Source organism: Ambystoma mexicanum, chromosome 1p (genome assembly GCF_040938575.1).
Source record: "Ambystoma mexicanum isolate Mex_15411 chromosome 1p, UKY_AmexF1_1, whole genome shotgun sequence".
In the NCBI taxonomy this organism is placed as follows: domain Eukaryota; kingdom Metazoa; phylum Chordata; class Amphibia; order Caudata; family Ambystomatidae; genus Ambystoma; species Ambystoma mexicanum.
In genome coordinates, this window is record NC_090921.1 from 693,411,184 (window position 1) to 693,429,620 (window position 18,437).

Consider the following 18,437-nt stretch of genomic DNA (forward strand, 5'->3'; position numbering starts at 1 on the left):
CCCTACAATGAAGAAAAAGATGCAGTAGAAGTCTGGTCCTGGCAGTTCCTGCAGATCTCGCTGTTCCGGAGCCTCAGTCGTGGGGACACTGCACTGGGACTCGTCAAAAAGCTGGCAAAGGCAGAGCTTCCATTCCGGTAGGTGTAGTCAAGCACACAAACTGGTGTCCTTCCCCCTGGCTATTCGGTTTCCTGCAGCACTCTGAGGAAAATGCAACCAGCTCCGACAATGGTATCCAGGTGGCTTACGAGTATACGGGTTGATTGGTCCCACCAACTCAAAGGGAGAAGTCGTCCTTGAAGGGCTTCTCTGACGATATGAACTTGGCGATTCGGCCCTGCAGCAGGGCTTCACCGGGCAAACCAACAGTCCAGGAGTTGCAGCAGCCGTCTTCTTCCAGCTCATCTGCCGTTCTTTTGTTCCAGTGGTCGACTATGCCTTCCAAGCCAAGAGACTATCCTTTTATCCAGTTTCCTCCCATTCATTCCACTCACCCAGCAGGGTGGCTGTCCTTGCCAGACAGTTAGCCAGCCAATCACACCAGAGTGCATTTAGGTCTCCTAGGAGACTACGGACAGTGAGTTTCGGGCACCTTCCTCACTTCCTGCCCACCACAGACACTCGGGCGTCAGGGGCCATCTTCAGTCCTGAAGCCCGCCAAAGGCGTAGGAACAAAGGGGCCAAACCTGGTTTGGCGCACAAAGACTCTAGAAGAACCTTTCCAAAAAGAAATGGCGAAAAGAGAAGACCGGGACCCGTTTCAACGAAGGAGGCTCAGGCGCGATGTTGAAAAACTTGGCTCCTGCGATTTAACTCTACCGGTGTTCGTGGTCGGGAAAAATCATGGTAGTTTGTTGTGAAACCCCTGTAACCAGACATTTTGAGAGGAAAGGGTAGCATTTGACTGCTACATGAGTTTCTAGACATAGGGGATACTAAGTAACCCCTCCAGCACTCTGTTGTAAGATAAGGTGTGCTGGGTCTAGGAATTTGGAAAGACGAGTAAAGTCAATTTCACGTTACTTTCTCTGGGAAACAGTTTAGCCCAGAGAAGGTATTTAAACCTTGGGACAGCCTAAAAGGCTTCCCTGTGTCACTGCACGGAGGGTGCTGTGTGATACAAAAGAAAAGATGCCTATGGAGTTGTCCAAAACTCCACAATGAAAGAACACAAGAGTAAAACACATTCAAAATACATGAGAATGGGGGAAAAAAAGGCTCACAGTCTCTTCAGATAAACAAACCTCAAGTCCTCAAAATCCAGCAGAGTTGCTGGGGGTCTCTAAGGTGAAGGGAATTAGCACATTTATGAGAACTCTCCCCAACACCCCTATCCTTTGTTTCTAGGTATGCCTACAGGCATAGTCGACCACTGGGAAAAACACCTGACGAAAAAACTGAACGAAGCTTCCTGCATCCTCCTGGACCTTTGAATTGCCTGGTGAAGCCCAGTTGCTGTGCTGAACTCCTTTTTCGCCTCGTCAGAGAATCTCCGGATGGAAGGACTTCTCCCCTTAGGTTAGTGGAAGTAACTAACCCAGAGACGAACTCCACTGGACCACTATCCCGACTGGCTGTGCTTCTTTTTTTGCTGTGAGAGCCCAATTTATTTATTTATTTATTTATTATTTTTTTATTTTTTTTTTTTTAATTTATTTCTATAGCGCACCAGGCCCAGGGGCAACCGGGCGCTTAACTTAGTTACAACAAGATGAAAGCATGACAAGGCAATGTGACAGAGTATTACAAGATTATTACAGGAAGATTTACAAAATTTACAACATCTACATTCAAATGAATATCGATAAGGCAGTGATTTACAGGATAGTTAATAAGGGATGCCGAGTAGGTCAAAGTGCAAGTAGGGCAGTAAGCTGGTGTTAGCAGTCTTGGGCGGATAGCCATACTTTGGTAAGGTATTTGAATTTCAGGAAGGAAGGTTCTGCTCTAAGGTCATTGGGGAGTGAGTTCCAAAGTTTGGCTGCCAGGATGGGGAAGCTGGTTCCACCAGATCTTTGTAGATTAAAACGCGGGATGTCAAGGCAGTTGGCTTGGGCCGCTCTGCGAGGTCTGGTGGAATTGTGGAAAGAGAATCTGTTTGCCAGGTAGCGAGGGGCTTGGTTGTGGAGGCATTTGTGTGTGAGAGCCAAGGACTTCAAGGAGATGCGCTGTGGGATAGAGAGCCAGTGCAGGTTGCGCCTGGTGTCAGATATATGCTGGCGCCTAGGAATGTTAAGGGCCGCTCTGATCGCATTGTTTTGGACAATTTGTAGCTTGTTTAAGTTGCGGAGATTAGTACCTAGATAGAGGGCATTACAGTAGTCAACCTTGGATAGTACAAGGGTCCTGGCCAAGGTTACGCAGTTGGCAGTGGTTAGGAACGGGCGACAGGCGGTGATGAGCTTGCAAGTATGCGCTGCTGCAGATGAGACTGCGTTGGATTGTCTAGTCAAGGATAGGGTTGAGTCGATGTAAATCCCTAGGGTTTTCGTGTCCTTAGCAATCGGGATGGTGTTCCCATCAATGGTGAAAGACTTGAAGGCAGGGTCAAGTTTAGTGAGTTTTTGTGGTGAACCAAGAATGAGGAGCTCTGTCTTTTCATCATTTAGGCAGAGGCCGTGCTGGGCCATCCACGCTTGGATGACCTGGTAGATGGCGTTGATGGCAAGGGAGTCAGTTGTGTAGTCTCCTGTGATGGGGATTAGTATCTGTGTGTCGTCAGCGTAATTGGTATACGTGACGCCCAAATGGTCCAAAATATCAAAAAGGGGTTTGGTAAACACGTTATATAACGTGGGCGAGACACAGGACCCTTGAGGCACGCCACAAGAGACCGGAGCGGGTGGTGCGGCCGCTAGTGGGGAGAACACGCGCATAGATCTATTATCCAGGAAGGATCTGATCCAAGTGGCGGCATTTTCTGAGAAGTGTGCGGCTGATTTGAGGTGATGGCAGAGAATTTTGTGATTGACAAGATCAAAAGCAGCAGAGAGGTCCAGGAGAAGTAATAACGCCAGTTTGCCTTTGTCTTTGAGATCTTCGATCTGCGTTTTTAAGTCAATAAGGGCGGTCTCAGTGCCATGGCGAGGCCGGAAGCCTGATTGCCTGAGTCCCAGAAGTTTATTTGATTCAAGGTATTCCTGAATTTGTAGGTAGGCCGCGCGGTCAAGGATTTTTAGTAAAAAAGGTACAGTGGTAATTGGTCTGTAGTTTGTGGGTATACTGGGATCGAGGGTAGGTTTTTTCAGAAGCGGGATGACCCATGCATCCTTAAGATTGTCCGGTACAATCCCAGAGCTAAAGGAGGAGTTGATGAGCGTAGTGATGAAAGGTGCTAGGTCGTGAGCAGCTTCCTTAATAATAGGTGCAGGACAAAGGTCACCCTGACAATTGGACGGTTTAAGGCTAGTGATAATCTTTTCCACTTCGAGAATGGAGAGTGGAGAGAAGCTAAAAGGAGTCAGAGAGTCTGTGATAGAGGGGTTTATGGTAGGTATAGGGATCTGTAGAGGGTTGGATTGAAGGCTAGATTGTTTGTTGTTGATTTTAATTTGGAGAGTGGCAATCTTACCTAGGAGAGCTTCTTGGATTTTGGAGCACCAGGTGCTATCTTTGGTCCATGTGTCAGGTGGGGTAACAGGAGTTTCAAGTTCTTTTAGGATTTTAAACAATTCTTTGGTGTTAGATTTGGCTTGCTCGATGCGTTTGTTATATGTGTCTTTTTTTGCCTGGAATATAGCTTCCTTGTAGTTAAGGGTGGCCAGGAGTACGCGTGATTTGTTAGCTAGAGAGTGATTGCTTCTCCAGTGGGATTCTGCAATTCGTTTTTCTTTGCGTAGTGCTCTGAGATGGGGTGTAAACCAGGAGTTTAGGTGGGCTCGAGGTTTAGATTTTCTCAGTTTCGAGGGTGCAATGGTGTCTAAGGCTGTAAGCATGGCCCGGTTGAAAGTGTCGACCAGGGCCGTAGGGTCAGAGCATGATGGATCCCGAACATTAAGAGCTGGAAGGAGGAGGGGGAGGAGTCTATCGCAGGTAATGTTGCGTTTGTTACGGGTGGCCATAGCCGGGGCAATGTTGTGAGGGAGGCTGATAGGTTTGGACTCAATATTGAATGTAATTAAGTTGTGGTCTGTCCAGGCGCACTGTTGGTTAGAGGTGATGTTGATGGGACAGTTGAGGGCGGCTAGCCAGTCAAGGGTTCTGCCCTTGTTGTGGGTAGGTTGGTTTAGGAACTGAGTGAATCCAGCATTAGTGAGGATGTTGTCAATAGACGAAGCAGCGGTGTCCTTGGGGTCGTGGAGGCCTAAATTGAAATCCCCCAGTATCATGACCTGGGAGGTAGCTTTGGTGTTGTGTGTGAAGATGTTGGAGAGGTCCTCCGCGAAGGTAGATAGTGGGCCGGGTGGCCGGTAGAGTAGATGAAAGGTGATAGAATGGTTGGGTGTGAGAGCTAGTTTAGCAGTCAGTGCTTCCAGAGTGGAGGAGTGATGTGTGGCTGAGAGGTGGAAGTTCAGAGCGTTTTTGTGGATGATGGCGATGCCACCTCCTTTAGATTGGATGGAATTACGGTCATGTCTGATAATGTTGTAGTCAGGAGGGATAGCGAGGGAGAGAAGAGGACCTGAGGCTGGGTGGAGCCAGGTTTCAGTGATTGCTAAAAAGTCGAGGTCAAGGTTGAGGATCAAGTCAGCTACTTCTAGGGCGTGAGCCGGGAGTGATCTGGCGTTGATTAGCGCGCCTTTGATGATGTTTAAGTTAGGGGAGTTGGAAGATGGTGGTAGATTAGGTGAAAGTGTAGGTGGTGACAGAGGGAGAGGCAGTTTGATGCGGTGAGCTAAATGATGGGAAGCGTGGGTGAGACGCGAGCCAAGTCTAGCATTTCTCAAGGAGATAGAGCAGGGTAGGTTGGGTAAAGGTCTGGTGGCGAAGTGCTGGATCCAGAGGGCTGGGTTGTTAAGATAAGGGTTGGTGTGGTGAACGTGGGATGGCATAGTTGAGGTATGATGCAAGTAAGAGTGGTAGATAGAGGTGGTGGTATGGTATAGTGCAGTGCAGCCAGGGTGCAGTATAAGGATGAGAAGGGTAGGCAGCAGTCTGGTCAGTAGGGTACTGAAAGAGTACAGTGGTGAGTTTGCAGTAGTTAGACTGTTGGTAGGGGGCATGTTGACCTGGTAGAGTCTAAGCGCGCGTAGTCTGGTAAGGAATGCGAGGGCGACCATATGACATTTACACAGTAGCACTAGTCAGTTAATGACCATAAGGCACGACACAATTGCAGTGGTCAGTTAACGACCATAAGGCACAACACAATTGCAGTGGTCAGTTAACGACCATAAGGCACAACACAATTGCAGTGGTCAGTTAGCGACCATAAGGCACAACACAATTGCAGTGGTCAGTTAACGACCATAAGGCACGACACAATTGCAGTGGTCAGTTAACGACCATAAGGCACAACACAATAGCAATGGTCAGTTAATGACCATAAGGCACAACACAATTGCAGTGGTCAGTTAACGACCATAAGGCACAACACAATTACAGTGGTCAGTTAATGACCATAAGGCACAACACAATTGCAGTGGTCAGTTAACGACCATAAGGCACAACACAATTGCAGTGGTCAGTTAACGACCATAAGGCACAACACAATAGCAGTGGTTGGTTAACGACCAAAGGGCACAGCCAGTAGCAGTCATGAGACATACCACATTAGGGGCAGAAAGTGACTGAACTATTGAGAGGTGGCAGTAACGCAAAGAGGCAACAGAGTTGGAGGCATAAGTGTATGTAGCAAACAGTTATCGAGGGTGAAGAAAAACCGAGTCTAAATGTTTGTGATTGCGGAGTAGCAGAAGACATACCAGAAAGCACAATAGTGTAGACTGAGGGTAACCCCTCTACTCACAATGGATTAGAGGTCCAAGTAGGCACTGGCTCCAAGGCTCCGGAGGCGAACAGGGGGCAAACAGGGGCCTTAGTGCGGGCCTTTGTTGAGAGGCCGGCGTTCCCGCCTGCCGGCGGAGGGGATAATTATGAATGGGGAGGTCAACAGCTGATTCGTGCGGCCAGAGCCTCGCTCTGGTGCCGCGATGCGCCCGCCATTGCTGGGCCAGGCGGAAGAGTCTGACGGAGTCAGTCGATTCCAAGAAGCGTTGCGCTTTAGCAATCGACGAGCAACTGGAGATCAATGAATATGCACGATGGCCATACCTGACTGAGATAAGATGGCAACCCTCGCCCTTGAGGGAAATCGGTGAGGCAGGGTGATCTGACGCACGGCCGAACCGTGTGTAGCTGGAGATGCTCCTCGGCTCAGGAGGCTAGTGCTCCTGCCCCTGCTCCGTGGTGTGCTGCTGCGGCTGGAGCGGTAAGGACAGAGTTCCTGGCCCCTGGCTCCTGTGGCTCCGAACAGGCTCTCAACAGGCCTTTGTATGGCCTTCGTAAGGGCCGCCGGCAGATCCGCCTGCAATGCCAGAGTTCTAGTGTCTGTAGTGGAGTGCAACATCTGCCACAAAGCAAATCCAACCTGAAGCTCCAGGAAACTCCCAAGGACCATCCTGATGCAGGCCCTCCAGATCCAGAGTCTCACCAGTGTGCCGGACTGATGGAGCGAGTCCAACCAGTGTCCGAGATTACTTCCCTAACATTTCCTTTCTACAAACCTCAATCTGTTTACTAGTATGATTATATGACCCATGGATATGGGTCATTTCTGGATTTGGGAACACAGCCTCTCTTCCTAGCCTGCATGTTCGGGCATGGGGAGTCAGATGTGGCCTCGGTGGCAACACTTTTTGAGAAGCCCGGGTCTAATAACATATATGACACCAAGAGAAATGAGACCAGACAGCACTGCTAAAAAGGACCCGAAGAGCCCTCCAAACATACTGAAGGATTTTCATCGGCCTGAGGATCTTATCCTGACCCCACCATCGGGCGATCTGAGCAATTCCAAACTGGTGGACAAATTGATCAAAGATATTTCCGCCATGACTGGAAAAATTGCACGGGAAAAAAGGAGGAGCCTTTCAATCATAAAAGATAGACAATGCCCCTATTAAGGCGGGATACATTCCAGCCCTTCCCAATAAGGGCATTCAAACCCCAGAAAAAACAAATCACCCCCCTACAAATCACCTCCCTGTTCTTCAGAGCTTGCCAACATTACTGTGGCAAGCTCTGAAGAACAATTTGCCAAATGGGAGGCGATCTATAGAAAGGACCGGATGGACACTTCAGCGCACCTGCAAAATACAGTTATGGCAGCATTCACAATTGAAGTGGCTCCATTTCTGAAACTATACAAAACAATTAATGATTCTATGCAAGATCTCGAGGGCCAATTTGAAATCACATGAACAAATACAATTATTTACAGCATCATTTGAGAGTAGGCTCAATTATGAAGCCGATCAAACCCGGCTATGGCAAAATCGACTTGGAGACTTAGCAAGAAGTGAAACTAATGGTAAGTCTCTACTCATGGAAGCAGTTCTAGAGGACTGTAAATGGATGAGGAATTTCCATCATTCAAATTTGGATGCCAAAAAGGACTCGGCCAGTGTGAGTCCTAATGACCAGACTGGGGGACAACAGACACAGGAAGAGGGAAAGGAAATGAGAAATCCAAGTGTACCATGCAAACCGGTATTGGCCAAAACAAAGGGGCCTCTCAAATTGGCCAAGAGCCAAAAAAGTCAAGTTCCCCAAGGTCCCGTAAACCAGACATTGAAAGAGAAAATTAGCGGGGCAGCAGGCACAACCCCTCCTAATGCTAGCTTTTCGATTTTCAAATGTAGGAGTGGTCAAGTACAACATTAGGACCCTCGACTGGAGCAAAAAAGGGGAAGAAAACCCAAAATTTGACCATACCTCGAAAGCAGCATGGCTGCACATTGCTTCATGGAACACCCGTGGCTTTAGGCTCTGATAAGTTTCTAGGCGCTTATTAAATAATTTGCCTTCAAGAGACCTGGTTACGAATGAAACCATTGTGCGAGGGCTACAAAGCCTTTATTAACCCAGCAAAAAAGGGAATTTTTGGTCACCCTTATGCAGACCTCTTAACGATGATAAAACTGACAAAAGGAATTCGAATAATTGAGCACCTTACCCCGAGGCCCTTCATACAAGTGCTGAAAATGAAATTAATATTAGAACCAAGGGAAGCCACTATCCTCCTAATCAATGTCTATCGGAGTGATAAAAGACTGAACAACAATTTCGTAGAGAAAATTGAAAATATAATTGATAAATCCATGATCGAAGAACCGGAACAATCTATTGTTCTATGTGGCAATCTAAATATCAAACTTCTGAAAAGGAAAGGTAAAGGTGAGAGCTCCATCCTTTTGGGCAAAAAAGAAAAGATGTGGAAGCAGGCAGTGGAATGTCGATCCATGAGGATGCTTAACAGAGCTATAAAAGGAGATCTGAGAGGTGCCGATACCTGGTTTTGTGCAAGAAATAGCACATGTTTGGATTATTGTTTTGTACAATCTATGGTACTGCATCCAAACCTTTGAAGTTAAAAAGCAACTCATTAGCGACTACGCACTCCTCAGTATAGAATTAATCTACGTGGGTAAGTCCTTAGAAAAATTCAAAACCACTCCAAACGAAGTCTGTTGGGGTGCGAAACCAAATCAGGATAAAGAAAAGCAATCTAGTTGACCTGATCAATGGTTACAAGAGGCAAGCATCAGAAAATCTAGATGAAGTGGACTAAGGATGGCTCTTGATGGAATTTCAAATGAAACAAACACTAAAGAAGATCAATGAAATAAAAAGTGACCATGCCTACAACAAAACTTTAGTTTTAGTTGAAAAGAGAAAAGAATGTGGATCCTTGTTAAGGTTCCTCAGAAAAGGATCCTATCCAGGAAACAATAAGAAAATGCAAGCGGACCTATAAAAATTGGCTCAAGATGACAAGAGCAAGCAGATTACAACTAGATGGAGAGAAAATGCTCGCTGCCATCAATTACTGTAATCCAAGATACTTTTGGAACATAATGAACAATCTAAAGGATTTCCAAACAGCAGTTGGGACAAATCAAGTCTCAGAAGACAGTTGGGTTAAGCACTATACTTCCCTTTTTGCGAAGAGAGAGTCCGGCCTACCTCACAAAGCGAAACAACCAATCAATCAATCTTGGTCTATAAAATTTGATTGCACAGAAATATACAAGATGATTGGGAAGCTAAATTCATCTAGGGTAGCCAGTCCCAACGGCATCTCCAACCAAAATAATAAAAGAAAGTAAAGATAAATGGCCGATTTCATCAAACTAGTATTTGAACAAATAATAAGAACTATCCCATCAACATTGAGAGAAGCTGTAGTGCTACCCATCTTTAAAAAGGGAGACCACAGTGACCCTAGGAATTATCGGCTTATAGCCCTCCTTGACTCTATAGGGAAACTTTTTGCATCGATTTTAGACAAGAGACAATCTGCCTTTGTGAGTGGAGTGGGTACCGCCTTAAACTTATTCATTCTCAACTTGTTGAAAGCAAAGGCACTCTGACCAAAGAGTAAAGTATACTTGGGGTTTCTTGACCTCGAAACGGTTTTCAACTGCATAAACCGAGAACAACTGTGGAATAAGCTGAAGAAATGGGGATGCACGGTAGACATTCTGGAAGCAATTCAAGCCTTGTATACAAAGACTTCGATTCAAATCCAACTTGCCAGAGATGGCACATTAACAAAGAAAATAAGACAATTTCGGAGAATCAAACAAGGATGTGCCCTCGCTTGTTTTTTGTTCATGCTCTACCTGGTGGACATGATTGACTCACAAGCAAATTAGAGCTTTTCCTCCATCAATAGAACACGATGAAATTCCATGGATCTTATATGCAGCCTATCTAGTCTTTGTTGAACTAACACCAAATTGGGCTGCAACGAAGGCTGAATGCTTTCAAAATTTACCAGGATCTGAACAATATGAAAATCAATGTATATAAGTCAAAAAGGTAATGATCGTGCAATCAACCCAAGGAAACAACAAAAAAAGAGGGGCAGCCTTTACATGGAAAATAGATAATTGTCTGCTGGAAATAGTAGGTTCCATTCTTTATTTAGGCATTTGCATCAATAAGAACATAAATGAAGCGGGTAATTACTCACAAATTGGAGAAAAGCTCATAAAACTGACTAACCAAGGAAGAGCACTAACACCATTTTGGCACGTATTCCTTGAAACCAATTGCCATCTTTTTTAAGCAAAAAATAACTACTCTGATAACCTATGGAGTAGAAGCACTCCTGACTGTCTTGGAAAACCTCGGAAATTTGCTAGGCCTTCTTCTGGAGGAAAATACTAAGACTACCAAATGCTGTGCCTGCAGTGGTAATACGATATGAGTCAAGACTAATCCCTAACGTCAATTGTACTTTGGAAGACCTTGTCATTGCTCCGAAAATGTATCATGGATAATCATTCAGGACCCTTCGAGATCCTAAAAGGGATGGTTGCCAAAAAAAAAAAAAAATCTCTCAAGATGGAAAGTTTGTTGCAAAGAATACTTGGTAAACTTGCGAACCGACAGACTCTAAAGTATAATCCAAACAAGGTTAAAAAAAAGCTACCTTGATAAGAGATTGGACAAAAACTATTGAATTAAAACATCAGAGCAAGATGCGTCTAAATATCATCTGGGAACGTCTTAAGATCAACTGCCTGGTTACCTGATAAAATGTGCCTCGCCATATTACAGAGACTTGCTGTTAAGGTGCAGGTTAAATATTCTAGCTTCTAAGGAACTACTTCTGGTTAGGAAGTTGATATCGGTCCAAGGAGCTTCTTGTCGCTTTTGTGAAGATCCAGAGACTATTGAAACTAAACATCTGATGCTGCTTTGTGCGAAGTTAACTGAGGAGCGATTTGTGGCCTTGCAGTTTATACAGTGGGATCTCGACCGATATGGAGAACAGCTCACTTGGAGATAATTCCGACAGCCACGAAAATATGGCAAACAATTGACGCTTTAAAATTTCTCGAAAAATTATCTTAAGTTGATAATGTTTTACTGTAAATAAGGAAGTAAGGAAGAGCTAGCTTGGTTTAGTTTGTTTTCATTTGTTTATGTTTGAAGGTTGGAATTTATACAACCATTAAAACAATAAAAAAAAAACAATTTATGGTGCTCAGTGGAGTGGCTGTGAAGAATCCTCTAGAATTTCAAGCAGCAGGTAATTTTTCTTGTTTTAGACATAGGTTGAGGCAAAATATAACGGCACACCTGCAGGAGTTTTTGTTCAAAAGTACACAATTCTATATACTCTTCTGCATGCATTATACAGAGACCCATAGCTTACACCCTTTGTGGGGCTGAAATATAAAGTAACCTTTTGTGTCGGCCTGCCCATAGTGCCTTTGTTTTGCTCTAGAGAGAATGACCCCTTGACCTTAACTTGTAACAGTGATGTGTTAATACCGCTTTAGGGACAACATGTATTATTCAGATGGTTTTATCAGAAAAAAACAAAAGGCTGAATATGGTGAACTTGTGATCTCTCATTAAATGGATAATCTTTTAAAAATATTCTATTAATAGACTTGGAAGCATGAATTATGGGATATCCTGATCTGTATGCCCGCCTCCCCCTCTGTGGCTAATTTCCAGGTCATAACTGCCCCCTCCTGGACAGCTCTCTGTCCGGCAGCCCCTGCGGCTAAGGGCCCCAAAGCAAAGGGTGGCTCCTACAGAAGCGGCTCCAGAATATGTCAGCAGGTGTCTGCAGGAGACGTCAAGACAGACAGTAGCGTAACATTAACCAGGATCGACCAAGTAAGTGTTGTGGCATAGGTGGGGAGTAGAGCCATTACTCTACTCCAGAAAGCCCAGCCACTCTTCGATATCTTTCCTCTAACTGTGAATTCATTTGTACGCCACACTTTGATGGAACTATAAATGTTAGCATATGCCTCCCTTAGTTGGAATTGTGAATAGTAGCATGTGCCACCCCTATATGTAATTAAGAACGATAGCATGTGCCGCACCTAGTTTGAATTATGAAGGTTAGCATGTGCCACACTTGGAGATGAAATCGTGAACATTAGCCAAAATCTAATCTCGATAGAATAGAATTGTCAGCATGTCCCACACTTAGATGGAATTGTGAAAGATAGCGTGTGCCACACTTAAACAGAATCCTGTCGCTATATATATGTATGTCACTATGTACGTCCCCACTGTCCTGCTTACATGCCTGGTCTCAGGCGCTTATACTGATAGCCACCATATCACACCACTACGCCTACTCTCTACTATACAACATCATTCGACCAGAAGACAGCTTATATCACTGATAATTCGGCATAGCCGTTGACATACGAACAAGACTCCATGATCACCTCATCACCCTAATAAAACACAGCTAGCTGAAGCACATTTCGGAGAGCTTAGGCGTCCCTCAGGCCTAACGCAGCCAGAACCCAGTCTGGGCGTCAACCCACCAGACGGAACACATTCAACTGATTTCCTCAGCACCACACCTATCGCTAAGAAGCAGCTACCATCCAACAACTACACCAGTTGCACACATATCCGGTGCTCCAACGCACCACAAGACTCTTACTCCATCTACTGACTAGAACTACAGTTCCTGAGGGCGTTGAACCTACCAGCGCTTTGAGATCATACCAATGATACATAAGGCGCTATATAAATGCCAAGTAACATAACATATATGCAATTACTGTCCTTGTAATTGAAGTTACCTCAGGGTATAGGAATTGTGTAAGACGCATATCCAAAGATTATCCATCAACTTGTTTTGATTCTGAAAAGTAATTTTAAAGTGTATTTACATTGTTACAACGAATTGCCTTTTTTTAAAGAAAGCTTATTTAAAAAAAGATGTTAATTAAATAACTATTTATAACTGAAGCCTTGAGTTGGCTACTTATATATACGGATTTCATTTGTACAACTCTACAGCTCACATTTACCCATCTTGAGATGGGCCAGGCTGCTCAGTCACACTAGCAACTTGTGTAATGTGTGTAGTAAAGACCTATACCAAAAGGAGGGGGTGGAGGAGCTTAACTTCTGCTTAGTATTAGGTGTGTGTAGTCTCACCGAGTGTGACTGTGCTAATTCTTACCCAATGACAAATGGTGAAAAAAGAAGACGGGGGCCATCTTAGGAAAATTGTCACCCTTGGGAGCTGTACTGAAGATGAGGTAGCAGCCTGCAGATACATAGCACAGGGTAGTAAAACAGAAACCACTGCCACACACCATTCATTATTGTAACAGAATGTTACATGAGGAATGGGTTAAAGGAGTTACTATGTAAGCCCCCAGCACTCCACATAGGGTGTTGTATGCTGGACCCACAAAGGAAAAGTTAAGTAAGCCAGGAGGTCATGCAACTATTCTTGGGAACAGTAGTTCACCCAAGAAAATGTAGTTTACCACAGGACTTCTCAGGGGCACCGCACAAACGTTGCTGTGTGTCACAATGCAAAACGCAGATGCCTGTGGAGTTTACCGGACTCCATAAAACAGTAAGAAACACAGAAAATCCTAGTCAGAAAAACACAGGAGGGGGGAGATCGTCTCACTCGGAAGTTAAAATTAAAAAGCCCCAAGTCCAGCAAAATAGCTGGGGGTCTCTAAGGTTAAAGGGAATTGACACAGAAATGAAAATTCTCCCAGCACAAAGTGCATACAAATGTGGGAGCTGGCAACACCAAGCTACCCAGCAACAGTCTAGTAGATTTTGAATAAAGGGACCTTTTCTCAGGCATATGAACTGAAGGCATTCCAGGAAACGGTTTCACAGAGAATGTACAGAGCATGTGCATTAAGTTGTATTATTCAGTTTTATGACATGGGATTTTAGGGGGGGGGGGGGCTCCGGGAGGGGGGCTGGACCAAATGGCTGCTGATCGAAGCAGTCACACAACTTTCAGAGGGGTGGAGTGAAGATGTATTCGAGAATTTACAGAGTTATGATATATTATATATGATATGATCGTTTATTTATATAGCGCCTATACACAATGTGTTTCAAAGCGCTTCAAGGCAAGGGAGGGAACAAGGGAACATACAACTACATTCTTACAGGCCATGAACAGTAAGGATGTGAAATTAACTATCGTACTCGGCCTGACGACATTTCAGATAGTGTAAGAGCTAAGACATAGATAAGGAAGGGGAGAGTGGGAAGGAAATGGAAACGGACAGGCGTCTACCGTACTAGGCCTGACGACATTTCTGGTAGAGCTGGAGAAAAACAAAAGGTGAGGGAGAAGGGTGCAGAAAGGGAGGGGAGGAACAAAACAAGCGACCATCATACTAGGCCTTACGACATTTCAGATAGTGCTGGAGGGGTGGTGGGGAGGAAAAAACAGTAATGGGAGGGTGGAGGAAACAGACAAGGTTGCTATCATATAAGGTCCAGGGACAATTCTGATAGAGTAAGTGCATAGGAGAAAGTAAGGGGAGGAGATAGGAAAAGGGAGAAGGGAAAGGAGGAGAGAAAAGAGTAAGCAGTCAAAAAGAGTGGAGAAGCAAGAGTGGAGAGCGAATACAATTGTAGAAGTCAGTAGTAACACAATGTTGTAAGCCAGGATACAAGATTAAGATGGGAACAGCATGATTCAGGGCCACCATGAGTACAAGATGCAAAGAAGTCCAGCATGAGAGTTGAGAGAGTGACGCACCGTGAATGAAGTCCATAAAAGTCAAATCCAGCAATGGCCACAAGACAGTGATGGTGAAGGAAGGCACCAGGTGGGCGGGGTTTGCTAAGTGGCGAAAAAGAGCAGCAGGCAGGAAGGTGCCAGGTGGGCGGGGCTTAGGCCAGGTGACCTAGATCCACTTGCACCTGCTCCCCATCTGCAGATCACCATCTCCTCTTCCACTTGTTGCCCCACCTTTGCCAATGAAGAAATCCACGGTGGAATCACAAACCAGAAGACGCATTACATTATTACTATATTTATTTACAATTTGTTCAAGAAATGTACAACATAACAAGCAAACTGCATTTCAAACAAAGGCAATAGTTACTGAAATGTAAACATTTTCAAAGGGAACATATCAACACAACTATAGTTTAAGACTTACGTAATGAAAGGTTTTTGCATCATTTTGGTGAGTGACAGGTTCTACATAGAAAAACTGCTCTTGCCATAAAACAATCATTAATAGGTTTCTCTATGGTTTACAATAACAAGTGGAAGTTCAAGGATTTGTTTTGACTAGGTCTCATATCTGGTCTATTAAATCTTATGTGTAACCTCCATCTCTTCCCAGAGCAGCATTGTCCAGATTAGGCTGCGGCCCTCAAGGCAACCTCATGAGTGGAGGAGAGTTGGGGGAAGGCACAGCTGGGTCACCGCCAGAATAAGGTCCAAGAACTCTATAGCTTTCTTAATGGATGTCCTGCAAACTGTCTGTTAAACAAGGGTTGCCTGGGTTGTCGCCCGAGGAAAGGGATTACTGATTTTCGGTGTGAAAAGTTATTTTGTTTCTCCTTTCCTTAAGGCCCTAGTCCATGAGCATATTTTCGCTGTGATCAAATCTGTTCCAAGTAACCCCTCTGAAAGATCAATATTATACATAAGCAAGTATCCATCAGAAATCTCAAAGCCTAAAAATGAACCAGACGCTGCATGGTCACCTAGTGGGGCTAATGATGATTCAGTTTTTGCACATGCTTCAGCTTTACATTTGCAGTGGTTTGGCACGCTATAGAGTCCATTCATGAGCGAGAAAGACATTCCAAGGGTGGTGCAGAAGCACAGGTGGTTGAACAAGTATTTATTATTGTGACTCCTCTCCCAGTCATTTTGCTCTACATTTTCTGGGTAAGTAATGCCTTACACAGCCCGTTCTGTGCCGAGGCCACCATACACAAAAGCTATTTATTATAGAAGTGTAAGGTGCACTGATTTCACATAGTGAATTAAGCAGCTATACAACAAAGCCACTAACTTGGGAAAGAATCCCACACTTGGAAAATAAACCAATTCTCCTTAAAAGGAGGTTTAAGCAACAGTAGTAAAAATCAAGCAAGTGGCAATTTATCACAATCACTGGGAAAACAGCATCACAAACACTAAAATAACAGTATAATAGAATGTTTACCTGAAAATGTAATGCTCAACTGGTAGGTGAAACCAATGAGAAGAAACTGATAATTTAGTTATTACAAGGTGACCATTTCTGAATTACCCAACATAACAAGTTGCGAGGAAAACAGCAGTGGCGCAGCATAGTAGAAAGAAGGGTATGTTTCTGCTATGAAATGGATGACCATGTACGTGAACATGCAAGTATTTCTAGGGCTACAAGCAAGAAAATCAGTCCCAGCAGCCAAAAAGTAAAAAAGCTAAAATATGAAAGCAATTTAAAGATCTTGGTAGAATTAATATGTTGGCAAATTAAGTATGAAACAAAACGAATAAGTTGCAGACTCAGGAATTCTCCTTTTGAGCCCAAATCAGAACAGTTCAGTTGTGGCAAGCAGAAAACAGTCCTAGGTCCAAGTTGTTGCTCCTCTGCATGCACATTCTCCAAGATAAACGCTAGGCATTGAGATGCATTGCCCAGACACCACAGATTTCCAAAGAATATGCAATCTTACTCCATCGTAGCGCAACATCCTTTACAATAGAAAAACAGAAGTCGGGTGCATAAAACTTACCCAGTGAGGTATGTTCCTCCCACAATATGTATCTGGTTTACCTGCACAGCAGTCCAAAGAAATAATTATTCACTTCCAAAAACAGACACCAAGTCCATTTGAAAGATATTAACTTAAATGATAAAAAAGACTGCATCCCAAAATTCGACTTTAAGAGATACAAATTGTTTTTCGTAAGTTTTAAATAAAAATGTTCATTGTACATGCTGTATTATTGCTACAGAAGAGGTTGCTCCCAGGAGCTAGTAGTCTTTTCAATCATGGAGCCATCCAGAAGGGCATTTGCTGCTGTGGCCTCTGCTGCAACCCAGCTGGATACTGCGCTCTTGAGTTGCAGTTCTGCCCAAACAGAATTTGTTTTTTGTGATCACCGTGCTCTTCATCCTCGTCAGACGAGTCACCAGCATATGCCACCAAACCTCCCGCTGTCACAGAAGTCTTCATTTTCTTTGCTTGATAATCTAAATAGAAAGATTAAAAAAAGAAAGAACGCCCCCCAAACAAAAAAGACAAATACCCAAATAAGTTAATTAAAAAGAAAATGCATGTTAATAGAATAGTTAGTTGTGCACGGGTTTGAGAGTGCACAGGGTAAATGGCAGCCCCACGTTCGGAAGTTGCATGAAACCACATCGTCCGGAAACCATCAGGAACATGTAAGAAAACAGACAAAAAAAAAGAGAAAAAAAGCACAGAACAACAAAAAGGGAGCAGTTAGAAAACATGTTGAAAACAGAAGCCAGTCACCTCTAAGAAGTGTAATTTGTGATTAACAATAAACAGGGGGAGCCAGCTGACAAGTTCACAATCCACATAAGTGTGCTCCACTTTATCTGTTATGCTACAGCAGAAGTGAAGTCTAGATTAACGATGACCACATGCCCCAAAACAACTGCACACGTACTTTAGCCGTATTAGCCCAGATAAATTGCAATCAGATTCAGACACTGCCTCTTTTCTTGCCCGGGCTCACCCCACTGCTTCTCTCGCACCTTTGTTGTTTTCCCCACCGTCTACCCCTCCATCATTCCTTTTCTGACATCTCTTTTGAATCTCTAACTGAAGGCAGAAAGGGAAGGTGACAAGATAACATGCTTTAATCATTTCCATCTTAAAAAAGCCCTGCTTTAATCATTTCCATCTTAAAAAAGCCCTCTTTACCCCCATCCCATTTACCTTCTTCCATTTCTTTCTAACCTTCTGAAAGGGGTGGTTTACACCAGCTTTCCTCGCATCTCAACCATCATTCTTCTCCCCCCTGACCCAATCCGGTTTCTGCCCTGCTCACTCCAAACAAAATAGTTCTCGTCACTGTTGGGACAGTTTTTCTGAAGTCCAACTAAGGACTTTAGTAAAGCCACTGAACTGAGGCAGTACAAGACTCCACTCCTAGTATAAGGTTGTACCACCGGAGTTCATGGTAGTATAGATAGAGCAGCCAGGCTTATTTTAGGAGGGAGAGAGGGCTGTAGAATCAGTAAAAATGAAATTGTAATACAAACGGTCCAAAGAAACACTGAAACACTATGTATTGTAAAAATAAATGGTTTTATTTAAATACAGGTAGGACCAGATAAATCTAGGGGTAAATAAGTACTCACACACATTATAATGTAATCACAACACAAGACTATGCTTGAAGGTGCAAAGACCAAAGCATAAACCTTATTTGGAACACCTAACAGTAGTTCTAGGGAAGCCAAAATCTTTTCCCACAATTCAGTATAGGTCACACCTATTCTTGGGGAGTAAAAACCAATGGT